Here is a 15513-nt window from a genome sequence, read left to right on the forward strand (position 1 = left end):
GGGAATGAAAACAAAAGCAAACCACACATACACATGCTGGTGTTATTTCTAGCCAGGTCTGGACAGAAGGCTCTAGACACATTGTGTTCATGTTCAGACTCAGTTGTTTATTATTTCTTATCTAAGTTACAGTCTCACGAGGTGTGAACTCTGTCTAACAAGGCAGAAAAAATGGCCCCTTCTAACTAATTTCAAGGACTTTTAAGCAATAAGCAAAACCAATTAAAACCTGATACCTAAGTTATTTTTATTTATAACTCAATTAAAGATCACTCAATGTCTGCAATTAGAAAAGATCACCCAAACCCAAGAAGGAGTAAAATGACAGTCAAGAAGGACTCAGGCAATGCCTGAATTCCTCCATATTGTCCCTTATATATATTACTATATTCTATATCCCAAAACCCCAAACTTTAGGTATTTCACCCTGTGACATTACACACTTCTATACAAACTACACACCCACATTCCCAGTGCTATCACTCAGCTTTGGAAGCCATTCCCACAGCCTCAAGTCAAAGGCAGTGCCCTCCTGAGGGTCACTACCTGTCAGAACAGAAAATCTGATATTTTCAGCATCCAGGGTTCCAACACACACACACATGGATCTGTACTAGATTGTACCGAGGGAAATTCAAATCCTGCTCAACTCACCCAGGAGACACAGAACTTTGAAGCATGAATATTCAATATTATCTTTATCTTAAGGCTCGGCAGAAAAGACTCAATATTTTGAGGGCAATGCAGGTGTATTTTGTCCCATCTCTAGTATCTAAAGAACTCAGCTGATAGCTGAGGTTAATTTTAAAATGAGGATTGAAGTAATTATTCACTCTTTGATTCAATATTGATTAGGCAGTGCTAGGCTTAAACTGAGATGTGTTCTGGAAATGTCACAAATACAGCATAAAACAATTCTTAGAGCAACCTATTCTTCTAATTCAATCTCAGCTTGAAGATCCCAAATGAATGGGGTGAAGGGTTTAAGTGGTGCATTCATTTTGTGTGGCAAACTTTTGGTGAAGGAGAGGCAGCAACTACACCAAAACTGACCTTCTCAGTGCAGGGCATGTTTTCCTCCCCTTGAATAATTTGTACGACTTTCTTGGATGTTAAAATATGAATTCCTGACTGGGTGCAGCATTCCAACCATGGCAATGTGTTTCTCAAAGGAACTTTTTTGGTGTTAGTTAGTATTGGTTGTAAAAAAATGTATCTTTATATCTGTGCTTTCTTCTGTACATATGTCTCCACCTTAATCACAAGGGAGGCCTAAAACCAGAATTCTGTGGGTAGCACTGGTGTTTATCAAGTTTTTACTGAGAGACAGACCTGTTAATTATCTGCTCCTATTGAGGCTGGTATGTGGAGAGCAACAGGCTTTCCATTTCCTCCCAGAGCAAAATGGGGTTGTCCTTAACACCTACTGCACTATCTTGCTTCTGAATTCCACCTGGCTGAGCAGGAATGCTGCTGGCTGGATGTGGAGTGTGGGCTGCACTGAGGAGAGACAGGGGTGGATGAGGGCAGGGGAACTCACTGCTGGGACTCCTGCAGAGGGGTAAAGGTGGGGCTCAGGGGCTCTGTGGAGATGCTCCAGTTGTTAGACAGACGAAGGAGGAAAGCAGGAAGGATTGGATTGAAGACCAGGCTGGGCGGGGCTTGGAGCACCCTGATCTAGTGGAAGGTGTCCCTGCCCATGGCAGGAAGTGGGATGAGATGAGATGAGATGAGATGAGCTTTAAGGTCCTTTTGAATGCAAACCATTCTAGGATCCTGTCATTCCTCTGTTGAAGTCTGGTGAGGGTGAAGAGATGATTTATGAAGCTGGAAGTGGAGAGAGTGCCAGCCTGTGCCTGTCCTGCATTGTCACACCTGCCCTGGGGGTGTGCTGTCCACCTGAACATCCAGCTGGCTTGTCCCAGACTTAAGCCAGAGAGGAAATCTGTAGGGATGCACCCCACACCTGAGCAGATGTTTCCATATAGGGAAAGGTTTAAGACTCACCCCTTGCTGTTTTTATAAAGTTAAGGACCCAGAAACTTCTTTGCTGTCCTGACAATGATTGGCTCAATGACAAGATAAAAGCACTGACAGGTCCCTTTAGCTGTTCCTCAGAAATGTAGCTGGATTCTACTGACAGCAAGCCAAATTGTCCCTCCCAAAACATTAAATATTTAAGAAGGAGCACAAAGGTGTTCGGGACTTTTTTGGGGGATGTCTTATTCAGGTATCAGATGCTTCTCTGGCACCTGCACATGGTTTTGTTCTTTCGTTTCTGTATTGTTTGTTATTTTACCATTTATTAAAACCTTTGCTTTACAAAACACGCCCAAAGTGCCATCTGGCAATATTATTAAATCACTCTGGGAGGTTGCAGGTCAACCCTCAGACTTGATACATCTTTGAGGGGCACATTACACTCTGGCCACATGTAAGACTGTATCATAAATCAACACATAAACACTACAAAGGATTGAGAGATCAGCCTCAGCTGTGTGAATTCAATCCCTCACCTGGCAGTGAAGGTGTAACTTCATCTCTATTGATATTGTAATGGACACCCCCACCCACAGCAGCTTCCACTTTTGTATTTCCACCCAGGTCTAGAGGCACCACAGGCAGAGCACCCAGATGCTTTCTCAAAGCTACAGAAATTCAACCTAAACCAAATGAAATGCCTTGAGAGCCTGATGCCTTGGGAAGACTGACCTGGAACAGAGACTAGACAGAGCTAAAGTAGATATTTATTGAAAGGCCTCCAGGATTCACTGTGGGCAGGACAGGAGACTGACCAAGGTGAATCTCATATGGTCACAAAATTGCTGACCTGTCATGAAGTCTTAAACTTCTTTAAGTTTTGGTTCATTTGCATATTGGAGTTAATTGTCCAATTACAGCTTCAGGTTGTGAAGTCCCATCCTTGTTCCTACTTTCATGTCCACCGTTGTTTGTGCTTTTGGGCCTGAAAGTTGTCCTTGGTCTTCAGCAGGAAAAGGATTTGTTTTGTCTCCCTACTCTGTGAAGAGCTGACTAATACTTCATATGAGGCTCAGAACTGCACCCCTGGGCAGCACAGAATCTGAAAAACATGAAAACTGAAACTTAAGGCATCAAGCCCTGTGAAAGAAGGCAAAACCTCCATTCTGGAATGACACTGGTGTCCAGGCTACACATGATTCCATCCAGGACCAGAAATGCTCCTGAGGGGAACCTTAAACCCACTGAGAGGTGGGATGGGAATTCTGTATGGCCTCCAAGAGAGGTATGATAAAAATCGACCAGCAAAGTGCCTTTCTCAAATGGTCCTGCCAACTTGTAACAGAGCTCAGAGGTCTGGAGGACACCCTGGAGCCCAGGTTCCTCCTTTACAAGGGGCCACCCTGCTTCTAAGTCTGGATCGTGTTCTTCCACCACCAAAACAAACAGATCATTTATTTGTACAAACCTTGTGCAGTCATCCAAGTTTCCCCATTTAATAGCAGAGTTTACTGGGAAAAAGCTATTTCTTAGCTTTAGAAACCTTAATTTAGGGTCAGTGAGGAAACTCTTACCTAAACACAGAGTTTTAAGAGCACATCTGCCATGTTATATTTGTGTCTCTGTTCCTATAATTAAAAAAAAAAAAGTATAATGAGCCACTACAGAAATTATTCTTGATGCTGACTGAAACAATTAACAATTATTATTTATAACATAAATAATCCAGAGTGAATTATGTTTAGTTTTCTCCTCAGCTCTGTCCCCACCATTTGCATTTCACTGCTCTGCTGGTATGTTTTGGCGCCTACTTTGTTTTTTGTCAGCGAAATCAGTTATTTCTGACATTATTTCAGTGCCTTCAGGGCAGAATGCTGGAACTGAACAACTGGTTCCCTCCACGACGTTTTCCAAGCCCATATCAAGTTTCTCTGCTGTTACCCAGAGAAGTTATGGAAGCAGGGCCAGCGGAAGGAACGCGCTGGTAGGGTTCACTTTGAGCTGAAAGCTATTTCATGCCTTGTATTCACAATTATCTCCATATTTATAGATTTCTGTGTGTCCAAAAATGGAGATCTGAACGTGTGCTCTCGCTTCTTTCAAGAGTGAACAGTTTTTATGTTAACCAGAAATGCCATGGCCAAGTTTCTTTCCAGCAGTCCCTAAAGACAGGAAAATGATCTCTTCAGCCCAGATGTCCTGGGTGTGCACACAGACTTTTCTCCACTCCCTGTAGGCCTTCAGGGTTTTTTTTCTGGTGGAGAAAATCAATTAGTCTCTTTAGTCATTCACAGCATGGTGAAGGGACAGACACATTAAGCAAAGCTCTGACAGAATTACATCTTGTGGCATGAATTTGTCATCTTACACCTCCAGTCATGGCCTTGATTCCTGTCAATGTCTGTGTTAATTGAAACCTTCCTCAGAAAATTCTCTGCAGCCTGAGATTACCAAGACTGTCCCAGTTCAAGGTTTCATTTCTGCTTGACACTCCCATTTTTGCTTTTCCTCTGCAGAAATAATCCAAACCTGTTAATTCCTTTTGGATTCAGAAAAGGAACAAGCCCTATTAATATTATTTTCCTGTCATTGTTAGGGCAGACACAACACACAGAGTGACAATGGTAAAATCTTCAGACAGCTCAGAAGGCCCTTTGTTATGGCCACATGGTGTCTTTTATACAGTTTTTACAAACCTCAAGGGCAACTTCTAATTGGTTCTAATGGCTTTCTTGTTAATTATTCTATTGGTTAGTAAAAGGTATTTTACTTGTCCATCAAATCTATCTATTCTCAGATTGTTTAGATGTTTCTTTTACTGATTCTCATGGGACAAATCCCTTGTTATTACAGGTGCACTTATTTTTCACCTTCAGAATAGATTGTTGTGTTAAAGGAACTTCTCATTCTCAAAATAGCTTCATATGGGAACTTAGAGATTGCTTGTTAGCAGCACTTAGAAGAAATGACAGGTTAGATTTTACCCTATTCCTACATTTTTTAGGGTAAGGCTTAACTTAACTTGAAAATCCTAAGCATCAACAACCCCGTTACACCTTGGAAGCATCAGGTGAACTGCAGAATTTTCTTTATGTAGCTCTGTTTGTTTGCTCTTGCCCATCCTTGAGATGAGTCACTCTTAATGGTAAATATAAATACAATGGCAATCTTGAACCTGCTTTTCCTTCGTCTGCAGTTCCCCCATTTGTGCCCTTAATTGCAGCAATAACTCGAGCAAATCAGGAAAATGGGGCTGAAAATAGGCACAGCATCAGCCCTGGCTGGAAAGAGAGGCCTTTATCCCTCATTTGAAGGTGTTGATTCCAAGAAATATTGAACTTAACCCCATGGAGAATCGATGGGTCTTTGCTCCCACCCAAGCAGGCAGCAGTGATTCCTGCTCGTTCCTGGATGTTCCTGGGAGGGCTGGGAAGAGTCAGGGTGGAAAGGGCTGGGAAGGGGTTGATTTCTCCTCTGAACTCCAGAGCATTTTTCACTCCAGATGAATTTGCCAATTACCACTTGGAGATCTTGTAATGTTTTCTCTCCGCTCAGGGCAATCAGCAGACAGAACAGGGAGAGCCACCCTGAGCAGAGCATTTTATCTTGATAACACTCAATGTGCCAGCGTTCTGAAAAATGTCTTTCCAATTACTTTAATCTGTTTTAACTCGTTTCAACGGAGTGAGGAGAGTTAATGTTCATAATATTGCAGATGGTCGTGTAGAACACACATATATCTAAATCTTGTGTATTTTTTATGTATTCAGGGGATCTTGGACACAGAAATTGAGGATGTTTGACAATCATGGCACCTTGTGGATCAGTATATAATATTTTATCTGATTTTATCAATATATTATATGAGTTTCCCTCATATTCTGACGATAGTCAAAATATTTTATTAATTTATTTTAAATTGTCCTTATGCTGATTGATATTCACTTAACAGAGCTCTTCATGTCACATCAGTCGTTGTATTTTCCAAATGACATTTCTCTGAGCAATGCCAGATGAAATAATTTGTTCTTTTCCCTTTATCTCTGTGAAGTTTATGCATCCTGGCTTTCCTGTCTGGAATGATGGATCCCAGCACTGTTGAACACACTGCAATCTTGATTTCATTATCCCTCAATCCCATGTGTTGGGCCTTCTACCAAAGTTGTGCCTTTTGCTGTGGATAGCTCTGATATTGGACAATTAATCTATGATCTCAGGATGTTGTAAAATAGATAGTAATAAATTTCCCCAGAACATGACTTTTTAGGAGCTAAGAAACTTACAAGACCAAGGGTCTGTTCCCACAAAAAAAAAATTGTACAATTTAAGTAGTAAATCCTTCTTAAGTTAATAAATATTCATAATTAGCATTACAAATTGCAGCAAAAATATAAATGTCACTAATGATACCATACTTTTAATTATAAAATAATATTGATATATTGACATTAAAAGATAAGTAATTGGATTAGTAAACAAGTATTGATTTATCAATACAGAGATAAGTTAGGTGAGGATTGCTGTAGTAACTCATCCTTTTGATCTGTGGGCTATGACTCATCTCACCAAACTCTTTGTGTCTGTGATGTGTTTGGATGTGTCTGAGCTTGGATGGTCATTGCACAGTGGAGAGAAATGGACATTTCCAGGACATAATTCATTTCTGCCCAAGGAAGGATTTATCAGTATAAGATTAAGTCTTCCCCAGTGGTCAGAATGTCCAAATCTAAGGCTCAAATCCTGACACTTTCAGTGAGGACTAATCAATGACAGTCTCTTGGAAGACACAAACCAAATAAATTTCATATTGTCTGTCTGTACAACAACTCTGCAAAACACTTTCCATGTGGAAGCTTTTCCAAGCATTTCAATAGCTGATCTTTTCCCTGTGATTGATGTTTGTTGTAAACTACATGAACATGCCCAGAATTGTTTAATGCAAATCAACTCCTAAACTGTTCTCACAGGAGGATTTTGTCTGTTCCTTGCAGGAGAAGCTTGGGAAGTGCAGGGTTTAACTCCCTGTTGTCAAGCAATAACTCTCCAAAATGCTGCAAAATAGTTGAAAACTGTCTCATTCATCACCAGGTTGTCAAAGCATGTGGGATAGTGGAGCTTTGATTCTGCGTTTGTGTTCATGTTTGGAAGAGGAAAGCAATTGATTATCCATTAATGGAAACATTAATCCTTCTTGGCAGGTTCTTATCAGCCAAATGCTGCCTCAGCTCATCTGGAAAGACAAACCACACCGTACTGAGGTCTTGCAAGTCCATTTGTATTAAACCCATGGTTTCCTGGAAATTACAGAAAATTAATCCAATGGGAAAGGCAGCTAAACCACCCCTGCATAGTTGCTGAATTACCCTATATGCCAGTGTTAGTCCTCATGAGCTGAATATGCACAGTGAGAAGAATTTGGCCTCTAAGGGTATTAAGAAGGAGGTATAGCACTGTCTCTCCATAAATCTGCCCTTATCGCTGTGGTTTGCTAGAACAACCTCACTTTCCAGGAATATGAAGTTTAAAATGTTCCAAGAAGTACAAAAATTCCCCGAAGCATGAAGTCACATTATTTCATTTCCCACAGGTCTCACCACAGGGGATATGGAAATGCAATGGCTTCATTGCATTGGAACTAAATGTGTGTCCTGCAAGCAACAGACAAAAAATGCATCAGGAGCCTCAGCACACCACGTGTGAAACTGAAACTTCATCCAAATTTCTTCATTTCATTAACACACAATTCCGTAGTGAGGTAAGGAAAATCTTCCTTTATTTCTAGTCTGATCTTTTTGTCAACTTGAAGGAAAAATTATCTATTGTGTGGATTCTCTGCTGTCAGACATCAAAGTTCTTGTGTGGAGGAAAATATTAACTCCACAGCAGTCACTCCATCAACCTTGAATGTACTTCTTTTCTTGGTGTTATACCTTTATCAGATGGAAATTTTACGCCTTTCTGTTGCTTGTTTTTTGTGCTCTGCCAAACATAAAAAGAAGAAAATACCACATTCTTCCTTGTGAGGCTGGTGAGGCATTGGCACAGGTTTCCCAGAGAATTTGTGTATGCCACATTCTTTGGAAGTGTCCAAGGCCAGGTTGGATGGGATGTGGAGCAACCTGGGATAGTGGAAGGTGTCCCTGCCCGTGGTTTTAGAACTGGATGGTCTTTGAGAACCTTCCCAACCCAAATTATTCTGTGATTCTATGAAAAAAGGAAAAATAAATCACAAATACAAAAAAATCACAATTGGGCTTCACCTTGAGAAACTCTGACAAAAATCCCCCCACTCAAACCCTATGCTAAATTAGTTTCTCTGGCACAGCAAAGGAGAAGTCTGACTGTTGTAGAAAAGGGAAAGGAGCTTAAATCTATGAGGTTTGGTGATAACGTTTGCATAATGAAAATATGTATCAGAGGCCAAAGGTTTAAGACAAGATCATACTGGAAATAATTCAGCATTGACCTTGTGGCACCCTCTGTTTTCTCTTCACAGTCGTGTCTCTGAGCACTGTAGGAGGAAAAGTTTGCCAAAGGCAATGAGACCTGACAATTCATTAAGTATTCTGATTTTCTATCTCTCTCCTAAACTTACAGCAGATCCACATTGTTAAATACTTGCTGCAGATCTGGCCTTACAAACATTTAGGATTAAATTTCAAGGTTCTTAAAACACGGTAAGTCTCTGATAGCCCATCAAACCAAACGTGTTGGTTTTTTTTTTTTGTGTTTTTTTTTTTTTTTTGTTTGTTTGTTTGTTTGTTTGTTTGTTTTTTGTTTTTTGTTTTTTGTTTTTTTTTTTCCTTGAATAGAATGTAAGTGGAATAACCTTTTCTTACTCCTTAAAAGAAACAATAAAAACAAATGAGGCATTCTGAATAAGCAGTTTCAAATTCTTCCCTGAATTATTTTCTCCTGATGTGCATTACTTGATAACCTCCTACACCATAAATTGTAACTGCATTTGAAGTTAGGAGGGAAAAATGTTGCCTCCCCTCCAGGCCTGCTTACCCCATTCCTCTGGGTGCTGTGGTAGGGATGATGTTGTAGGGATAATGTCCACATTATCAAGCTGAGTGAATTTTGGGCTGAAAACCAACATCTTCAGCACCTTGGGTGTCTCTGTGCTGGGTGCAGCCCCTCCCCTGGGACTTCAGACCTGTGAGGGCTGGAGGCTTTGATATGTTTTCCCTACACATTTCTTTGATATGTTTTCTCTTCCTTCCTTCTCTTCAGCTGGATCCCTGATACAAATATTTCTATGCACCACAGAGCTGGGCCTTCTCCCTCCATTTATTTAATAGATTTTTTGGATTATTAAGTTGGAAAAGGTCACTGAGTCCAACCATCCCCTCACCAGCACAATGTTCACCACAAAACATTTTCTATTTCCACAGCCACATGCCTTGAACCTTTCCAGGGATGGTGATTCCTCCACTTCCCTGAACAGCCTGTTCCCACCTTCCAGTGAAGAATTCTTTCCTAAATTTCATCTAAGCCTCTTCAACTTGAGACCACTTCCTCTGGTTCTTGTCTGCTCCTGTGTTTTTTTCTTGAATACACTTAAGTCTGGCTTTGAAACTTCCCATTTTGGCTCCCGACTTTGTGAAAACAAGTTATGTTTTTGTATTGTCCCTTGTGAAGGGTGATTGATAGGAGAAGGGTCATAATTATTACTTCATTGCTACTTTCCATAAATCTTACAGGTGATATTAATGGAATAATGCATGAACAGGGGATGAATTGACTTTGACTGGGAAAAGAATAATTCTGAGATCATAACCAAAAATAGTTATGTTTTTAGAGCAAACTCATAACAACTGTGTTTCTCTTTAGCACGATGCATAATCCCATTATATTAAACAAATTACAAAAAAAAAATATCATAGAAATAGAAGGTAGAAGACATAATTATTGACTCTGTTTGGCCTGAAGGAATAAAACTGTGTTTCAGCCAAACAAGATAACATCAGATTTTTATTCCTTGCATTTCATTACTTATGACTCATCTCTGGCCAATCCAATTATCATTCTAAATACTGCAACTGTTTTCAAAACTTATTTCACATCACTTTAGAAAACTTCCCCTGTACTATTTACCAAAATCAAGCAAATAGTAAATTAAAACAAGATGTGCTAGCAATGCACTGAGAAAGTTAGGATTGAGAACTGTCCAGAGGAAAAAAAAAAATGGAAAAGCTAAAATAAAGGAGAAAGTCCTGGAATCTGACTTAAAAACCAGGTGACAGCAACAGAATGTACTCTTCCTGCACAGAAGGCTTTGTTCTTTTTTAGAGAGAAGGAAATGAAAACATAATAGACTGAAAATGAGTTCAGTAGGAAGTCATTTGATGTTTTGGACAATTGTTGAAAACTGACTATTTTTGCTTGGTTTGAGGCATTTGGTGGCAGCTGTAAAGCTACAGCTCTAAAGTTCTCTTGGCAATTTTGGGAGTCTTTCCCTCAGGAACTGAAGGTGGTGGCACCTGGAATCAGGAGCTTTGGCAGCAGAAGTCTTGAACTTTTCATCACAGTCCGTGTCCTAATCTTCCATTTCTTGCAGATCTTTAGGACCCATGTAATCCTTTTCCACCTGTTTGAGTAGGAAGAAAAGGACATTTGGGCTCTCAGTAACCAAATCTCAACTTCTCCAACTTCTCTGTGCCAGAATTCTCAGAGAGAAACCTGCAACTCATGTCAGGGCTACTCTGATTTCTGCTGCTCAAAGTTCTTTACTAAAGAAATCTGTCAGCAAGTCCTTTGAAGATGAATATACCATCTGTATGATTATAATTGAGTTATTTCTGTCTTATCTATTTGGGTTTTCTTTGCTTTTTCCCCCTCCTATTTGTTTTTTACTGATCTCAGACTTTGATGTACAAAATATTTTCTTTTTGTATGAAGAATTAGACGGTTTTATTCCAGTTTTTTTTCCCTAAGGTAGAAAAATCTCAGCTGCTGTTTCCCACAGTAAAAGCCCAGAGCAGTTAGACACAATTAATATATGTAAAAAAGGTACATATTTTGGTTTGTTGCACAGGAAACAAGGTTCTGGTTCAATGATGTGCATCCTACAAATCCAATGAAGAGTTGAAGCACCCAGAGGGAGCAGCATCTTCATGCAACAACAGCACAGGGCCTCTGGAGACAACATAATTCAAGCTGTTGTTTAGTCCCAAAGTCTCCTAGGAACCCATGCAAATTGCGAATGCAAAGTTTTTATTTGGATGCAGTTTTGAAGCCTTTTGAGGGGGATGCAGAGGTGCTTGAGCCAGGTCCAGGCTTTCCCAGAACACAGGCAGGATTACACCTGGACTTGTTTTTCCATCTTCTTTTATCATCAGACTTTTTCCTTCCCACAAAATAAGCTCTGCAGGATGTGGATTTACAACTCCTTAGATCCCTTTGCAGGTCTTTAGATCCCTTTGCAGCTGGTGTAGTCCTGAGGAAAACTCAAACCGAATTTGTCCGAGTCCTGCAGAGCCTGGTAACCAAATTATCACCCACCTTGTTTTCATTAAAAACTATGCACAAGAACAGATATTGCAAGTAAGTAATAAGTAACAGGTGAAAAAATCATACCTAATTGATTTATAGAAACTCATTCCTCACTCCCATCTCATTATATCTGTTTGAAACAGAGTTTTGTGCAGGCAGTGAGAATTGGCAGCTTTTCATAACATTTGCACCCTTTTAAATGGAAAACATTTTAGATGCTTTGTGAACAGGAGAGAAACCCTTAGAGCATCCCACTCTGACACACTGTGAGTTTTATAATAATTAATTAACTGGATGAGCTCATAAATGTAACAATAATTGTGCCAAATGGGATGATGGCTCTGATTTCCCCTGGGTGTATTACCTGGTTAACATTGATTTACTGTCCTGGGCTCTGTTGGATTAAATAAAGTTCTCACAAACACATCATATTTTAAGTAACTGCATTCACCCCCCTGTTCAAAACAAAAAGAAAGAAAGAAAAAAATAGCCATGAGTCATGTCTTTTGTGCATTACCCTGAAAAGTTACAATCCAGGATTCTCATAAAGCTAAATGACATTTTGAGAGAAAATGTAAAATCTCATCAAAATCTTTTTTCTGGGAGCTCTTCTGATAGCTCTGAATGCTACCCCACACTGACTTTGCGTTCCACTTGGCACACAAAGAAATTAAATATATTATTTACCAGACTTGTACAAGACAGTACTCCTGCAGACAGAGCTGCAATGGGATAAACAGCAATTTTAGCAGCATAAAACTGGCAAAAAAGTGAAATCTGATTCCTTATGCAAATAAATGGCCCTCTAAATGACACAAATCACTGTGGAAGGAACATTTCTGAGTTGAAAGAAAACAAGAGGAGATTTAAAGTTCTTGGTTTTTTAAAAATTATTATTTTTCCCTACATTTCAAATGCTGTAGAAGCCAGAATCTTCTTGGGAAGGTCCCTAAACATTAAAGAATATATTTTCAGTAATAACAGCTCTAAGTGCTTTCATTTGGCAATGATCACAGATAATCGATTTCCTCTGGGAATGAAATTTAAATAAGATCAAAGAGGTAAAACTCTGCTGGGGAGGGATGTGACACAGCAAGGCTGGTGTTAGTCCTCATCTCCTGGTGCTCCTCTTTGCCTCTTAATTCTTGGAGTGTTGGGACTGGCAAGGGGGTGGTTGTTAGGAGCAAACCTGGTGTAATTCTCTTCTGCATTTGCACCCACCCTGCTCAGGGTCTGTGCTCAGAGTAAATCCCTCACCCTCCTGCAGTGCTCACATCCCTCCTGAAATACTCTGCTTTTCTCTTGAAAGCTGCTGGCTTTGGCTGCCTCTGTTTTTTTCAAAATATCCTTTTTTTGAGCTCTCAGAAGCCCTCTAAAGAACAGATCCTCCATGAAAAACAAACAAGCTGTTGTTCTGCTAATTAATATCTCCAAACTTTAAAGTCTGGTCTTCCTGACCAGGGCAGTAACGGGTTATTGAATGCTCTTGCCTCTGAAATGAGGAAAAAAAAAAAAACCATTTCCACTGCCAATATTTGGGTTGGTGTTTATTTAAACCAAATTATGCACAAAGGCTTGATGATGTGGTGGATAGCAGAGAGGCTATGGTCTGCTGATTTTTATTTTTTGATTTTAATAAGGAAAGATTAAATCCTGTAGGTCAGAAAGGAATGAGTAATATCCTTCCCTCTATGGCACTTTGCATTATCTGAATGCATTTTCTTTCAGGCAACACGCTAATCTACTTTTAATTAATTGTTTTTCCCCCTCAGAAACATGGATATTTTGAAAGAAATGTGTACCCAAAATCTTAAGTTTGGGTGACTCATGTTAGCTATGAAAATATCTGCACTTTATGGTGGCTTTATGAACCAATAATCTCTGCTTAGCATTCAAGTTTAACTCATTTATTTGCTAGGCTGAGGGCCTGTTTGACCGACACTAAGTTAAAAATCAAATCTCCATAATGCTTAAACACCTATATTAAGGAGCTTAGTTGAAGTTTATATAACCTTTAGATTACTTCAGTGCCTTAAAAATCTGTTTAAAGGAAGCCTTTTGGATTATCTCTTGATTATAATGTATTTAGGGATTTTTTTCTGGTTTTTTTTTTTTTTTTTTTTTTTTTTTCCTCTACATTTCAAAGCTGCAGATAAAAGCAGAATATTACTTTTTTACATCCTGCTTTAAAACAATCAGAGGGCCATTGGTGAATTCTCTAAAACTGCCTTGGAAAGAAGCAGAGTGCAAAATGTTATGGTCGTTTTCCCTATATACTAAGCAGGATAAAACACTACCTTCACATTTTCTGTGGATTTTTATGGCAACAAGTGGTAGAGCTCTCAAATTTTTAGTGCTTTGGGCTTCAGTGGTGACCAGCCAACTGCAATGGCAGCAGATAATAATTAGGGAAAGGGCGATGGCAGCGCGTTGTCTTGATCAGTGCATGTAGAAAAGAGACTTGCACAAAAACTCTTCCTGCAGTTGCAGAAATGGCCATGGAACACAATTCTTTCTGCATATTTATTGTATTTAGGGATTGTGGTTTGGGTACACTTTAAGATATTATCAATGAATGATGCATGAGTGGGACTGGACACCCTGAGCAAAGATCCCGGGAAAATGCCAGTGGCTTTTTAAGTGGATTTTAATTTTGAAGTGAATCTCGTCCCAGTAAAATCCAGGTGGGATTTTAGCAGACAGAGAATGTGAGTTTCTGTGTAACAAACAGAATGATAGAATCATTTAGACTGGAAAAGGCCTCCAGGACCATTGGGTCCAATGCAAAGATTGGTCCTTTAACCAAACCTCCCTCACCTTGTCAACCAAACTGGAGCATTTGAGAAGAATAATACTATTAACCTAATGATAATACATTCCATTAATCTGATTTTGGGAAGGTGGAGTAAAGCTGGGGGGGAAAAAAAAGCTGTTTCTTAAATAATGGTCTAAAATAGAAGTTACTGCACTTTGCTTTTTCAGTTTTGCATTATTGCTTGGGAACTCCATAGAAAGTTTCCTTCTGGGCAATAAGGGAAAAGAAGCATAAAGGCAATCTTATCCTTTTGGGACAAACTTGGGATAGGCAGTCCTAAGGCAGAGAAAGATTTTTCCTGTGTGAAATAATGTTTACAATAATCAAAGCATCTGAAATTAAGGCAGCTATCAGGCTTGAGTCAAACCAAGCCTCATGCTGTGTAAAGTGACCCCCACATGGCATATATTCATTTTATATTTTTTGCAAAGATTTTATGCTATAAGAAACTTTTTTCTTCTTCTTCTTCTTTAAAAAAAATATATTTTTGACCCCTTCCTTTGATTGCACCTTTTTTCTTTTTCTTTTTTGGTTTTATGTTAACAGTCATGTCAGACTGGCCCATTCTATCACACAGGTTTGACATCATGGTTTAAACCACAGCAAAACCTACCCCTGGATAAAAATATCTATCAACATTATTTTGCTTTTTGGGATGTTCTAACTGAACTGACAATTGAACTTTTTGTCCAGGTGTGTTCTTAAAGGAATGGGGAATTATTTATCTCTCCAGCATATTTTAATTCAGTATAAATTGAGTCTGATGTTATTATCTGGGCATCAAAATGAGAAGAAATCCAGTTGTGAAGGCATGAAAAATTCTTCATTTAGCAGGTTTGTGTGAGTCATCACCCTGCAATGCTTCACGCATTCTCTTCACTGTAGGATTTTAATTGGCAAGATCCTCCCGTGCCTAATGACTGCAAATACTGGGTGTTATTTCTGTTTCCTCAGCCTCCTGAGCTAAAACTATCATCAAGGTCTTAATTACTTCCCATCCAAGCAATAGCTGCCATTTATCAGCACAATTTAAAGCTTTTCTCCTTGCACCCACCTGCTAATTTTTGCTGTTAAATAAACCTCTGACAAGCAGGAATGTGCCAGTTTGTGGCTAGGAAAGAGATATGTTGGGTTTTTTTTTTTGATTGCTCTACTAAAAAGTCACTGGGATAAATGTAAAACAACCCCTGGCAGCAGAATCTCAGTGTGTCCTGAGAGTT

The sequence above is a fragment of the Zosterops lateralis genome (assembly GCF_965231275.1).
Source record: "Zosterops lateralis genome assembly, chromosome: 5".
NCBI classification, from domain to species: domain Eukaryota; kingdom Metazoa; phylum Chordata; class Aves; order Passeriformes; family Zosteropidae; genus Zosterops; species Zosterops lateralis.